We start from the raw sequence: 13401 nt of genomic DNA, 5'->3' as shown, positions 1-13401 counted from the left end.
AAATGCTCAAGCATGAATAACGCCAGTTTTTCACGGGTTTGGTTGTTGCGACTGCAGAAGAAAGAAAAACAATTAGGTACATTGAATTATCTACAGAAGATAGTATATCATGCCGAATACTTACAGGTGCTAGGTAACATGCGCGGGCATCTCATCTCTTGATTCATCATCCTTTTACAATCCAAGCGATCCATGTAGATGAGTGTGTTCGGAAATGTATAAATTTCGAAGATATTTCAATAAACCGGAAAATCCAACTATTTACAATGCAGCGACAATTATTCACAAGCAAAACTATATTTGGTTCTACTAATCGTTCAGTTCAAAATGCTTTTGATATTCCCGTTCTTGCGTTTTCCAAATCCGGGAAGCAAATATCAACAAAAACAAAAAAACACAAAAATCCAAGGCTGTCAGATTGCCCAAAAGTGTCAAATTTCCCATAAATGTCAAATCATGTGGGCTATGGTGTATCTATATGTGGTTGACAGCGACATTGTACCCTTGGATGGCCTTACATGTCTATCAAGGCACGACAAACCAGAATTGTCTACTCTTTCATACTTGTGATTAACACACCATGCCATATCATGACGACACAATGAGCATATATGAAAATGTCATGAGCCAGAAAGAGCAAACTTTGCAATCTCCTTACCCCATTATTCATGGGATAGCACAAAAATAGATGTGCGCTACGGTGAAATTCTTGTTTGCTATCCCCCTGTGTTGCCGTGTAACTGACGTTTGTGTTCTTTTTTTATATTTACATTCTCGATACACGATAAACAAAAACCTTCAAAATAGTATTAATGCTTGAGTTTTTGTGCAACAGATGGAAGCACTTTCATTGATTTCAGTGTCTCCGGTGAGATGCATGAAAAGTTTCGAACTCGGTTATCTTGTTGCTTCTTGCCATCTTTGATGAAAAGTATCGCCGCGCTGTCTGCACTCCGTTTACTTGATTCTTATGGGTGAATACAGGGCTTAAATGAATGAAGCAATGAAGATGAGGACCGATGCTTCAGCACCAGATATACTCCCGAGGAAGGTAGCTTCATGAGAGAACAGTTTCAAAGTGCTTAGTGAAAAATACTCCCTCGCTCTATATGGCACTGCTGTATGAAACAGTTGGAGAGTGAAATCAAGCACCCGCTTGTGCAGAGAATATTTAACTCTCTTGTCTCACTTCTACTGAGTTGCGCATTTCTGTTGAAATGAATGTGTAAAAGAGAGGTATATAACGCTATCTCTTTCCCGTTAATGTGGTTTTGTAGGGTAAAAATGCTATGGAAAGTAAAATTAGATGATTTTCTACAATTCTATAAAAAATAAACACGAGAGTGTCCATTAAAGGAATATTTTGGGGGGTCCATAATAGGGAAGAAGAACGTCCCGAAACGGGACATGAAAATCAATTGAAGTGTCGACTATAGGGAAGCAATTTCCTATTATGGACACCCAGGGGGTCTACTATAGGGCGAATTCAGTTAGACTTTAAAATGTTAATTTCAACGAATAGTGTCGTGTATTTGGGTGTTTTATGTATGTATCGTGAAGAGGGGATGCAGAGCTTGTTGTTAGATATCAAGCAGAGCTAATATGTTAAAAATTTCTAAGCCTTATGACAGGAAGAGCAAAGTTCCGCTACTAGGGGGTCCACTATTGGACATTTTACCCTATTTACTCAACACTCACTCGCATATGAAACACTGCGATGAACGAAGGAAGCATCCATTCACGCTTCCCTACTGAACGATGCCTCTTCGGTAGTACCCGGCTTGTGAAGATTCCACGTTCAAAACTCACCTCTTTCAATGTACACACTTAATTTTTTTTGCCAGGTTTGGTTACCAGTTTACCGAATTCTCAACAGCTGAGCTCTCGGTAGTCAGCTCGGTAAACCACATCGATAACCGAGTCCTCGGTACTGTATTTTATTCGACGAAATGTCAAAATTTACCGAAATATTCTGTAAAATCAACTGAGCAATCGGTAAAACAATACCGATCATTTCGGTAATTCACCTACTCGTTCATATGTCAACAAATCAGTTTTGCTGATTTCTCAGTATTTCTTTTACAGTTTTCGGTACTGGTTTAGCGGTGCTCCCGTAAAAAATACCGAGCAAATTACAATTTTGTTTTTTATTTCTCTCGTAAAGAATAAAAACAAATAATATTTCAATTAAACATATTTTATTGCACATGTGTATTATTTTGTTCATAAACCTTGTTGCATACACGTTTCGCAAATCCCGGTTCATTGAAAACTAATTTCATTCATGGTGAAAAGCTTGAAGTTCGGCGGGGCGTAACGCCCTTTCTGATGATAAATGCCACATCGAGGAAAATTTATCCACTGCTGAAAATATAATGAAAACCCTCGTGAAAATAGCCACCCTATAACCAGAGACCGACGGAGTGAAAAACTGTCGAAATGACAACGTATGAAAATGCATGAAATCGTGAAAATAATACTGGCATCACTTGAACTTTTTGCTTGCTTCTTATGGATGCAAAAAGTAAACAAGTCGAATTGGAACCGCTTTTGACGGTTCGATTGGAAACAAGATGGCGTCTTCGCCGATCTCTTATTGTAGTATTTCTAGTGAAAACCTACGATTTTACAGCATTTTACAGCCTAATCAAACAACTTACCACACAAAACGTTGATTGCAGTCATTTCACTGCACTTGATTCGTATCTAGCTTTTTTTCACTTGACCTTCCTTAGTTTGCAACACGAGGAGATGATTGAAAAATGGCGCTTTCTAAAGTATCACGAAAGATGGCTGCTAACTGAGAACTCGGTTTAAATTTTAACGACGTTGGTAAGATTGATTACTGAACACGGTAAAAATATAAAAAAATATCTATACACAGCAAAAAAATCTGTTGAATATTACATCGAAATCGCTGCAACCAGTTGAATCCATCGGCTGTTGAATATTACACTGCGCGATGTACACAAGAACCTTCTGTGTAATAAACAGGAGCGATGTAATTTTGTTTCGATGTAATAAATTAGACGACGTAATTCAAGCAATGTAAATGTATATGATGTAAAACAGTAGTCTAAAATTTGTGAATTTAATTTTGATGGTGATTTTCTTTCTTGAAGTTATTTGTTTTTGTTATTTTTGAAATTTTTGTTCGTAAATATATATTGATAAAAACAATTTGATAATACGAACTTAATTAATTAAATAGATTGCGTAGTGGGTGGAACTTAACGATTTTGCTACATCAACGGTCTTTTTTTACACAGAGAAGGGTCGGAGGTCGGAATATAGTCGGTTTGACCTCTGCAGTAACAGTCGCATCCTCTCAACACGGTCCATGCCTGTACGTCGCCAACCAAGCAGTCTACAAATGGTCCGTAAATCGTCTTCCACCTGATCGATCCACCTTGTAAAATCCTCGAGGTTATACCAGTTACCTTCACGGATACAGACGGGTCTTCTCAGTCTGTAGATAGATTTGACGTTCGGTGTCCTATAAGAGAAAAACGATTACTCACAGTTACCATGAACTTGAAATTTATGTTTGAACATATTCTGCATCTAATCTACTAACTCTACATAACCAAATTTTAAGAGTATTGGTGCACTTTAAAGGAATTCATACTACTGGATTCTTTATGGAATTCTTTCTGACGTACCGAATAAAATCCTTCTGGGATTCCGAATAGAATTCTTTTAGGATTACGAAAGGAAGCCTTCTGGGATTCCGAAGTGAATGTTTTTGGAATTCTAAAGAATTGGGAATCCATTCCGAAGGGACCCTTCTTGAAATCCGATGAACATTCTTCTGATGTTCCGAACGGAATCCTTCTGCGATTCAAAAGAGAATCCTTTTGAGGTCCAAAAAGAATCTTTTCTGGGATTCTTCTGAAAGTAATCTATCTGGGATTTCCAAGGGAATCCGAAGGGAAACCTTCCGGGATTCCATAATATCCTACTTTGATTCCGATGCGAATTTTCGTTAGATTCCAAAAAAAATTCTACGAGCGGAATCTTGGGGTTAGAAACGGAATCCTTTTGAAAGTAAATCCTTTAGGGATTCCAAGGGAAATCCATAAGAGATATCATTAGGAATCTTTTAAAAAAATTTTTTTGGAAAATCCATTAGGTTCAATGAGAAATCCTTCAGGTACTCCATGAGTAATCTTTAAGGGATTTTATAAGAAATCCTTTAGGGATTTCATGGGGACTCCATTACGCATTACATGGAGAATCCATAAGGGTTTCCATGGGGTATATTTCAGGGATTTCAAGGAGAATACTTCAGGAGTTCCAGGGAACCCTTTGGGGGCATCCACAAAGTACGTTAAGTCTTTAGGAGGAAGGGGTACAGAGCAGCGTGACGATCCATACAGAAATTTCAGAGGTTTGTTACAAAAAGCGCGACGAGGAAGAGAGAGAGAGGTTTGAAAATCTTCAATTTTTGATTCCAGGAGGAACCCTTTGGGGATTCCCGGGGGGAATCCTTTGGGTATTCAGGGGAATCCTTTGGGCATTCAGAGGGAATTCTTTGGGGACTCCAGAGGGAATCCTTTGGGGATGCCAGGGGGAATCCTTTGGGCATTCCCGGGGGAATCCTTTGGGCATTCCCGGGGGAATCCTTTGGGCATTCCCGGGGGAATCCTTTGGGCATTCCCGGGGGAATCCTTTGGGCATTCCCGAGAGAATCCTTTGGGCATTCCAGGGAGAATTCTTTGGGGACTCCAGGGGAATCCTTTGGGGACGCATTTTTTATCATTCGTCGAAGTAATATGAAAGGTCACACTCCCTAGTATAAATCAACTAAACATTTGAATGATTTTTTGAGGTTTTCAGCCCTTCTCGGAACGATTGCTTTAGGTGGCCCATATTGCCCCGATCACCCAACCCCTATTATTCGTTAAACCTACCTCACTTAAAACTGCTTCATTTTCCGCTTGGCGTTTGGGCTTTCGACACGATCCTACCCAACAACCACCAGCAACCATGATGAGATGGGTTCCGTTGGTTCCTTAAACCGCAGATGTATAGGTGAGTAGTAAGCGTACGGTGGTAATTAGTTTCTGGGGCTATTCTTCTGGGGTGTAATGTTTTCAACCTCTGAAAAATGTAGTTGAGGAAATACAAGAATATAAAAAAAAACAACAAATAACAATTATTACCTTACCCATAGTTCAAGTGATTTTCTAACGAAGTTGTGGAGAATGGATTTGTTTGGCGATCAGAGCAAGTCACTGGTGGATGCAGCCACAATAACAAATCACTTTCTTCGCACCGGGTAGAATCTTGCTTGTTGCACAACCGGTATCACTTAAATTGGCCTCCTGGTTTTCTAAATTTGCCTCCTGGCTGTCGTAGCCGAGCGAATAATATATAAATAACAATCCGCTACTACCACACTGGCTTTCTAAACTGGCCTCCGGTTCGGTACATAACGGACCGGATAGATGCAACTGCCGCTCCTTCCATCGGGAAACTGTCGGCACAAAACAACTCCATTAAAGTCGAGAATTCCGTGTTATCGATGTCCGTTTCAAATAAACCTGTAATAAAATCACATCAGAGAATGCTTTAGCGAACAGAAATAAATATTTTATCACCAACAAACCTTCGAAAAATCGAAATTAATATAAATGATTGTGTTGCGAACTGCGCTGCAAAAAAAAAAATGGTGGACGCGAAACTTCTTGCGGTTATGATCAAAACGATCAAAACATTCGAAGCGGAACAGTGCTGCGAGATTTGAAATTGCATCATCATTTAATGTGATCTTACATTCAATTTGTGTAATTTCACACAGTCATAGTTATAATCATTTGGTTGCATCTATATCTGTGTAATATTAATGTTATGTTTATGTATTCATACACAAATAAAACGTAATCCATAAAACAAATTAAATTTGTGTGTAAATTGAAGAGCGATGTAATATTACATCAAAGTGAATGCAATGTTACATCTAAAAATACCTTTTACATAGCAATGTTAGTACAGTATCCCCCGCTTATCCGGACCTCGCTAATCCGACGACTCGTTAGTCCGGATCTCGCTAATTCGGAATTTTCCGGATTAAAAAGTATCAACACCCATTTGAACACATTATGCTGTCAGTTTTCAAATTTGTGCTGTGATTTTGTTTTGGTTCATTTGTATGGATTTGACAGTCGGATTAACGAGAGAAACCTCGATAGTCCGGCCATACATTTTTCGGATCAGCGGGGATACTGTACATAGTGTGAATTACATCGGAGCACATTACATTTTTTTGCTGTGATATAAAAACCGAGAAGCACGGTAGTTAACATTTTTGACATTTCATTTTTACAGAGGGTTCGGTAAACAATATTACAGTTATCAGTAATTTTTCAACTATTAACCGAGCCTCCGGTATAAATTAGTTTTACAGGATAAAACCAGTAAAAAAATTATTGCGCATAAATCCCAAAATTTTATTCCCACCTTTGGGTTTCCGCGCCGAGCTCTCAGCGCCAGACTCGGCGACAAGGGAAAAGATATAAAGTTGGTAACCCTGATTTTTGATAAAAATGTCGATTGTTTGTGTGAGTGCACCGATGTCAAAAAATAGAGCTTTTAGCTGATTTTTTTGTTGTCAAATGCAAGTTTTGACAGTATTATTCATGTATGAGTGTAAAACATGTACAAAAGTGTCGTAGCCAAGCAAATTCGTCTTCCGATTTGCTTCTTACCAACGAAAACAAGCGCGGAACACCGAAGGATAATTCGCATGTTCACGCCTCAAAAACAGAACACTGAATGATCGTTTATTTTCACCGTTCCTGTCAGCCTACTGAGATTGAATTTCAAATTTCTTCTCATTAGCTTCTTAGTATGCTGGCATTTCAAATGCCAACTACGATTGAATTTCAAATTCGTTATCATTTATTCTATTAATTTCATTTTGAATATTTTTGTATATTTCATTATTTTTATCATGAAATAAGAAATACGTTCCACTTTATCCATCAATGTAACCAACAAATGCAAATGCATTTTTCGGACTCACTTTATTCCCCACAATATTCACCGTCTCTACTCTTTCTTTTTTTTCGGTTAGGAAATTTTTTTTTTTTGAGCTGTTATTACGAAAACATAAATTTAATTGTCTTCTTTTTTTCATACCGGCGCAGTAGTTTATATATCAATAACAGCTGTGAATTTATTATTTGTGGCACTAAAGCATTGACGCTGTCCTTAAACTGTCCTTAAATTCTATTGAAACTATTGATTTACTAAACCATTAACTAAACCAATCTAACCCAAATCTAATCCACATTCTACACAAATCCAATCCAAATCCAATCAGAATCCAATCAGAATCCAATCAGAATCCAATCAGAATCCAATCCAAAACTAATCCAAATCCAATCCAAATCCAATCCAAATCCAATCCAATCCAAATCCAATCCAAACCCAATCCAAATCCAATCCAAATCCAATCCAAATCCAATCCAAATCCAATCCAAATCAACCCAAATCAATCCAAATCATATCCAAATCCAATCCAAATACAATCCAAATCCAATCCAAATCCAATCCAAATCCAATCCAAATCAATCCAAATCAATCCAACTCAATCCAAATCCAATCTAAATCCAATCCAAATCAATCCAACTCAATCCAAATTCAATCCAAATCAATCAACTCTAATCCAAATCAATCCAAATACAAATCAATCCAAATCAATCCAACTCAATCCAACTCCAATTCAAATACAATCCAATTCAAATCCAATCCAAATCCAAATCCAATCCAAATCCAATCCAAATCCAAATCCAATACAAACCCGGATAAAAAATATCATTAAAATATCATAAATTTTATTGTTACAACACCATTTAAAACATACCCAAGTAACACCAAGCATTACAATATTGCACGTATATCAATCACAAATCGGCATGCTGAATGCTAATTGCATTAGATCTGTTTTAACGATGTGTTGTTGCATTTATTTATCAACTGTCAGACAACGATACTCTAAATCAGCAGTACGAATGCAGCGATGCATTACTAGTGCTTTATTTCAACATGCCAAAGTAATGAACCATTATTTCGGTCTTATAATTGCCCTTTTCCACTTTAAGTCAACTTTTAGGGCTGTGTCAGGGGAAGACACTCGAATCATTTGATTCGGTTTTATTTTCGAATCTTTTGTAAATCTTTTTATCATTTTAAATCTTTTTGGATCTCGCCTGATCACAATCCCGCCTGCCTTCTTGTTTCAGTGTACATGCAGTACATCTGTCAAACTCAAACATAGAACCCATGCGAGTGATCTGGTTTTGCCGTTCAGCTTCCGAAGTGCCGGATCAATCCGGTCATACTGCCAAGGGTAAGTTTTGTAGTTTGTTGGTTGAATTGCAGATCGTATATAACTGATATTAATTCATTGTAGGAAGAACACATGCAACGGATTGCTGCAAACAACACGGCCCGGTGGAGCAGATGCCGTTAACGAGGAGCATTTGAGGGGCTACTTTGAGTTTGCTCTACGGGCATGGTTACAACACGGTCTGGCAAGGCCTCTCTCCGACGGAAATGGGCCCTTTGGATCACTATTTTAAACAGGTAAGCAAACCAGTTTAGACGACGAATATTGTGAAAGAAAACAACGATCTTCGTGTACAAGTTGATATGCAGTACACTCCATATTGATAGTGTTTGTGATAGATAATTGCAGATATTTTGAGGCGCGTGTAATCAGTGCTTATGTCCAATTAAATAAATATAGCTATCTACAGTCCAGACTTTCAACAACCTAAATTGCTAAATGTTAACTCATCATTATAACTTCCATCCTTTCTGATCTTTTATTCCATTTTTCCCTTGCAGTGAACATGACGATCCATTGTAGTGAACGTACGATCACGCTTGGAATTTGCAGAAATTGGAGCCACTGGCGGAAGCGCTGTTGTCGAACCACCTGCTCTCGAACAGTATGAAAACTTCTAAGAGCAACTGCTTAATCTGCAGCTTTACCATCGATTAGATGTAGTGGCAGCCAACCGAGCGTACGAATCAATTAACATCAAGCACATCCATGTAGACTCGCTCGGTTATTTGCACTGTAGCCACCGTAGCAACGGGGCCAAGCAAATCTTAAACCAGATGCTCAACTTCTTTATCAATGTTCACCAGAACAGCGTCGGTTTTCAAAATGTGCAATATCAATTCGTTTCCAAAGTAGAGTTCCTTGACTCGAACAATTTTAACGCTTATCTCGGCATTAGCTTCAGTAGAAGCTCATTTGCTTCAGTAGAAGCTAGTGAATAACCTGGTTGCCCTGCCTATCGGTTGATGCGAATAACACTACAGGATGATTGATTCAATCAATCAGACGATATTTGTGCACTGGAATCGAGTGGTGGATTATTCCAAGGTGCTTCCGTCAGAAGACAGAGTCCGTACGGAAACAATGCCATCATGCTGGAGGCGAAGGACGTTTAGTAGTTGTGCTGGAACCCGATCCGCTCCAAATACTCTCAGGCTTGTTGAGGCTGAAGTTCATCGAGCTGTTTACTAAGCGCGGCAATGAAAAATACCAAACTGTGTTACATTTGAGTCGTCACTTGGATGAGCTCTTCGTGAAAGTGCGATTCAAAAACCGTTTTCCTGCATGCAAGAGTTTTCTAGTCAAATTATTACCATCTCGTTTATATGCGGTGCATGCAATGTCCAAAGAAAAGACACTTGCCCTATATTTCTTTGCTCTGATTAGTGAGCTGCTGGTAATGACAATTTGCAACGATAAGTACGTACAGGCACGTGCTCTTCAGTCAACGAGGAAGGCCGAAAAGAATAATTCGGAGCAGAACAACCATGAAGCCGTAGTGGTCCGGATGGCGGATATGCTTTTCACCCTAAACAGCTTCCTGGGTAGTACCATTGCTTTTGGACTCACTAGTGGCCGCCCTCGAACAGATGTCGCATGATGCCAAGATAGAAAGCCGTTTGATTGAAATCAGTGGAAAAGTGAGATTAAAGAACTGAAAAGATAGACAAATTCAATTGATCAATAAATCGATTTAATGATTGGTACTGTACAGTAGAATATCGCTTTTAAACCAGAAGACTGGGATCAATCACAATAGATTTGAAAAGTACGAAAAGTAAGGCTAGAGTAGTATCACGCAGAGTGTGATTTCAGCGTTGTACGAACAACACCAACTGTACGTATCATCGTGTTAGCATCATGATATAAGAATGCAAAAATGGTAACTTGCCTTAGACACCTTGCAGTTAATAATTGTGGAAGTGCTTAATGACCACTAAGCTGCGAGGCGGCAATGTCCCAGTGGAGGATGGAATGCCAATAAGAAGAGAAGAAGACTACGTTCAGTTATAGAAACATAAAGTATATGTAATAAGTCCGGAATAAATATAATACTTTTGATAGTTAATCCACAGACAAACAGACATAACAGCTTGAACATTTTTCTGAAAAATCCATAGCCCAACTTCTCTACCACCATCTTGCGAGCATGTTACACGAAACAATGTTTCGTAAGACATTGTCACCAGAAGGCGCTGGAGTGAAATGTCAAACTCGAAGGATTACGACGCTAGCGCCTCTAGTTGTGAAACTCGCAATCAATCAAATTCAAATTGATCGTTGAAGTGATGGTCGATAGTAATTTCTCTAGTGTTACGTCTGTTTGTCTGTGGTTAATCTATAAATAATGAAGGAGAATAATGATAAATTATTTTAGAGCGTCTTAGGGGAAATGCTACAAGGTTAAAAGACTATTATTATTCCATTTACTTCCACTATTCCCTTTTTATGTATCAACAGATACGTATTTTGTTTTCTACTTGAAAACATAGGTCGATAACAAAACACTGAAGAAGTTTTCCAGTAGAAAACGAAATACGCATCTGTACATGTGAACATAAAAAGTGAATAGTGAAAGTAAATGGAAAAGTTTGTATTGAACTTAGAAATAACAAAAAAAAAACACTAATAAAGAAAAAAGAAGAAGAAAGAGTAAATGGAAGAATAGTCTTTTAACATGTTTTAAACTTGAAGGAGAATAAATTGAGTAAGCGCAATACTTTTTCAGTTTTTTCAATGTATTTTCTAGAAAATTTCTTGGTCGCAAAATGTGAGCAATTAAATAATTCAAAAATGGCAATTTTGGAAGCACATGCTTTCATTTTTTGCGTCTCGAAAAAGAATTCCGAGTTCCTAGGAGCAAACCATCCTACTTCCGAACAGCAAATTGTATTTTTATTGTTCGCATTATTATTTATTTATTTATTCAGTCTATGGCTAAAGTGACCTGTGCAGAACATAGCAATTGTATCCATTCAGCTCGGTTCATGGTTGTAAGTCACCAGCCACGCAGTCTGCGGAAGGTTCGCAAATCGTCTTCCACCTGATCGATCCACCTTGCTCGCTGCGCCCCTCGCCTTCGTGTGCCTATCGGATCGCTATCGAAAACCATTTTAACCGTCCGACATTCTGGCTACGTGCCAGGTGTGGTGTGAACGATGGATGGTTCTCCCAACAGCTATTGTAACTCTTGGTTCATTTGCCTCCTCCATGTACCGTCTTCCAACTGCACCCCGCCATAGATAGTACGCAACACTTTCCTCTCGAAAACTCGAGCGCGTTGGTCCTCCACTAGCATTGTCCAAGTCTCATGTCCGTAGAGAATTACCGGTCTACTGAATCCCTGAAGCACCCACGTGGAAATCCCTGGAGTATTCTCTGAAAATTTCCTGGAGGATTCCTTTTAGAATCCCTGGAGGATTCCTGTGGGAACCCCTGGAAGACTTCGGTAGAAATCCCTGAAAGATTCCCGTGGAAGTCCCGGGACGGTGCCCATAAGAATCCCTGGAGCGTTCCGATGGAAATTTCCTGGAGCATTCATGTGGGAGTCCCTGGACTATTCATGAAGGAATCCCTGGAGTATTTTTGAGAGAACCCCTGAAGGATTCTTGTGGAAATCTTTGAGGGATTCTTGTAGGAATCTTTCAGGGATTCCTGCGGGAATCCGTGGAGGATTCCGGTGACAATCCTTGGACCGGTAATCCTGTGGGAATCCATGGAGGATTCCTGTGGGAATCTCTGGAGGATTCCTGTGGAAATCCCTGGAGGATTCCTGTGAGAATCCCTGGAGGATTTCTGTGGGAATCCCTGGAGGATTCCTGTGGGAATCCCTGGAGGATTCCTGTGGGAATCCCTGGAGGATTCCTGTGGGAATCCCTGGAGGATTCCTGTGGGAATCCCTGGAGGATTCCTGTGGGAATCCCTGGAGGATTCCTGTGGGAATCCCTGGAGGATTCCTGTGGGAATCCCTGGAGGATTCCTGTGGGAATCCCTGGAGGATTCCTGTGGGAATCCCTGGAGGATTCCTGTGGGAATCCCTGAAGGATTCCTTTGGGAACCCCTGAAGGATTCCTGTGGGAATCCCTGGAGGATTCCTGTGGGAATCCCTGAAGGATTCCTGTGGGAATCCCTGAAGGATTCCTGTGGGAATCCCTGGAGGATTCCTGTGGGAATCCCTGGAGGATTCCTGTGGGAATCCCTGGAGGATTCCTGTGGGAATCCTCCTAGGATTTCACGGAAAACCTCCAGGGATTCCCCAGATATCCTCGAGGGATTACCACAGGAATCCTCCAGGAATTCCTACAGGTATCCTCCAGCGATTCCCACAGAAATCCTCTAGGGATTCCCAGAGGAATTCTCCAATGATTCCCAGAGGAATCCTCCAGGGATTCCCACAGGAATACTCCAGGGATACCACAGGAATACTCAGGGATTCCCACAGGAATCCTCCAGGGTTTCCAGGAATCCTCAGGGAATCCAGGAATCCTCCAGGAATCCTCCAGGATTCCCACAGGAATCCTCCAGGGATTCCCACAGGAATCCTCCAGGATTCCACAGAAATCCTCCAGGAATTCCTACAGGAATCCTCCAGCGATTCCACAGGAATTCTCCATGGAATCCACAGGAATACTCCAGGGAATACCACAGAAATCCTTCAGGGAAACCCACAGGAATCCTCCCGAGAATCCCACATGAATCGTCCATCCCACAGAATTGCTTTAGATTCGCAAAGGAATCCTCCAAGTATTCCCACAGGAATCCTCGAGGGAATCCCATAGGAATATTTCAGGGAATTCCACAGGAATCCTTCAGGCAATCCCATAGGAATCCTCCCGGGAATAATCCAGGGATTCCCACAGGAATCCTCCAGAGAATCCCACAGGAATCCTCTAGGGAATCCCACAGGAATCCTCCAAGTATTCCCACAGGAATCCTCGAGGGAATCCCATAGGAATATTCCAGGGAATCCCACAGGAATCCTCCAGGGAATCCCACAGAAATCCTTTAGATTCCCACAGGAATCCTCCAGGTATTCCGACAGGAAT

At 40.2% G+C, this 13401-nt stretch overlaps 2 long non-coding RNA genes across 3 annotated transcripts; one reads left to right on the top strand and one right to left on the bottom strand.

The window, feature by feature from the left end:
- Nucleotides 1-4996: 4996 nt before the first annotated feature.
- LOC134211890 (uncharacterized) lies at nt 4997-5687 on the bottom strand. Of its 2 annotated transcripts, none has more exons than XR_009979137.1 (3): nt 5612-5687; nt 5171-5546; nt 4997-5103 (listed from the first exon to the last, which is right to left on the bottom strand). It is a non-coding gene; the product is annotated as an uncharacterized LOC134211890 (long non-coding RNA). The 2 variants fall into 2 exon arrangements; XR_009979138.1 differs by having other exon boundaries at nt 5002-5103; nt 5166-5546.
- Nucleotides 5688-8248: 2561 nt separating this feature from the next.
- Nucleotides 8249-9928, top strand: LOC134211886 (uncharacterized). Its single transcript, XR_009979136.1, has 3 exons — nt 8249-8356; nt 8420-8592; nt 8909-9928. It is a non-coding gene; the product is annotated as an uncharacterized LOC134211886 (long non-coding RNA).
- The last annotated feature ends 3473 nt before the right edge of the window (nt 9929-13401 follow it).

This window comes from Armigeres subalbatus, chromosome 1, assembly GCF_024139115.2.
Source record: "Armigeres subalbatus isolate Guangzhou_Male chromosome 1, GZ_Asu_2, whole genome shotgun sequence".
NCBI lineage: Eukaryota > Metazoa > Arthropoda > Insecta > Diptera > Culicidae > Armigeres > Armigeres subalbatus.
Note: the sequence above shows the minus strand (reverse complement) of the source record. Positions and strands in the feature narration are given on the sequence as shown.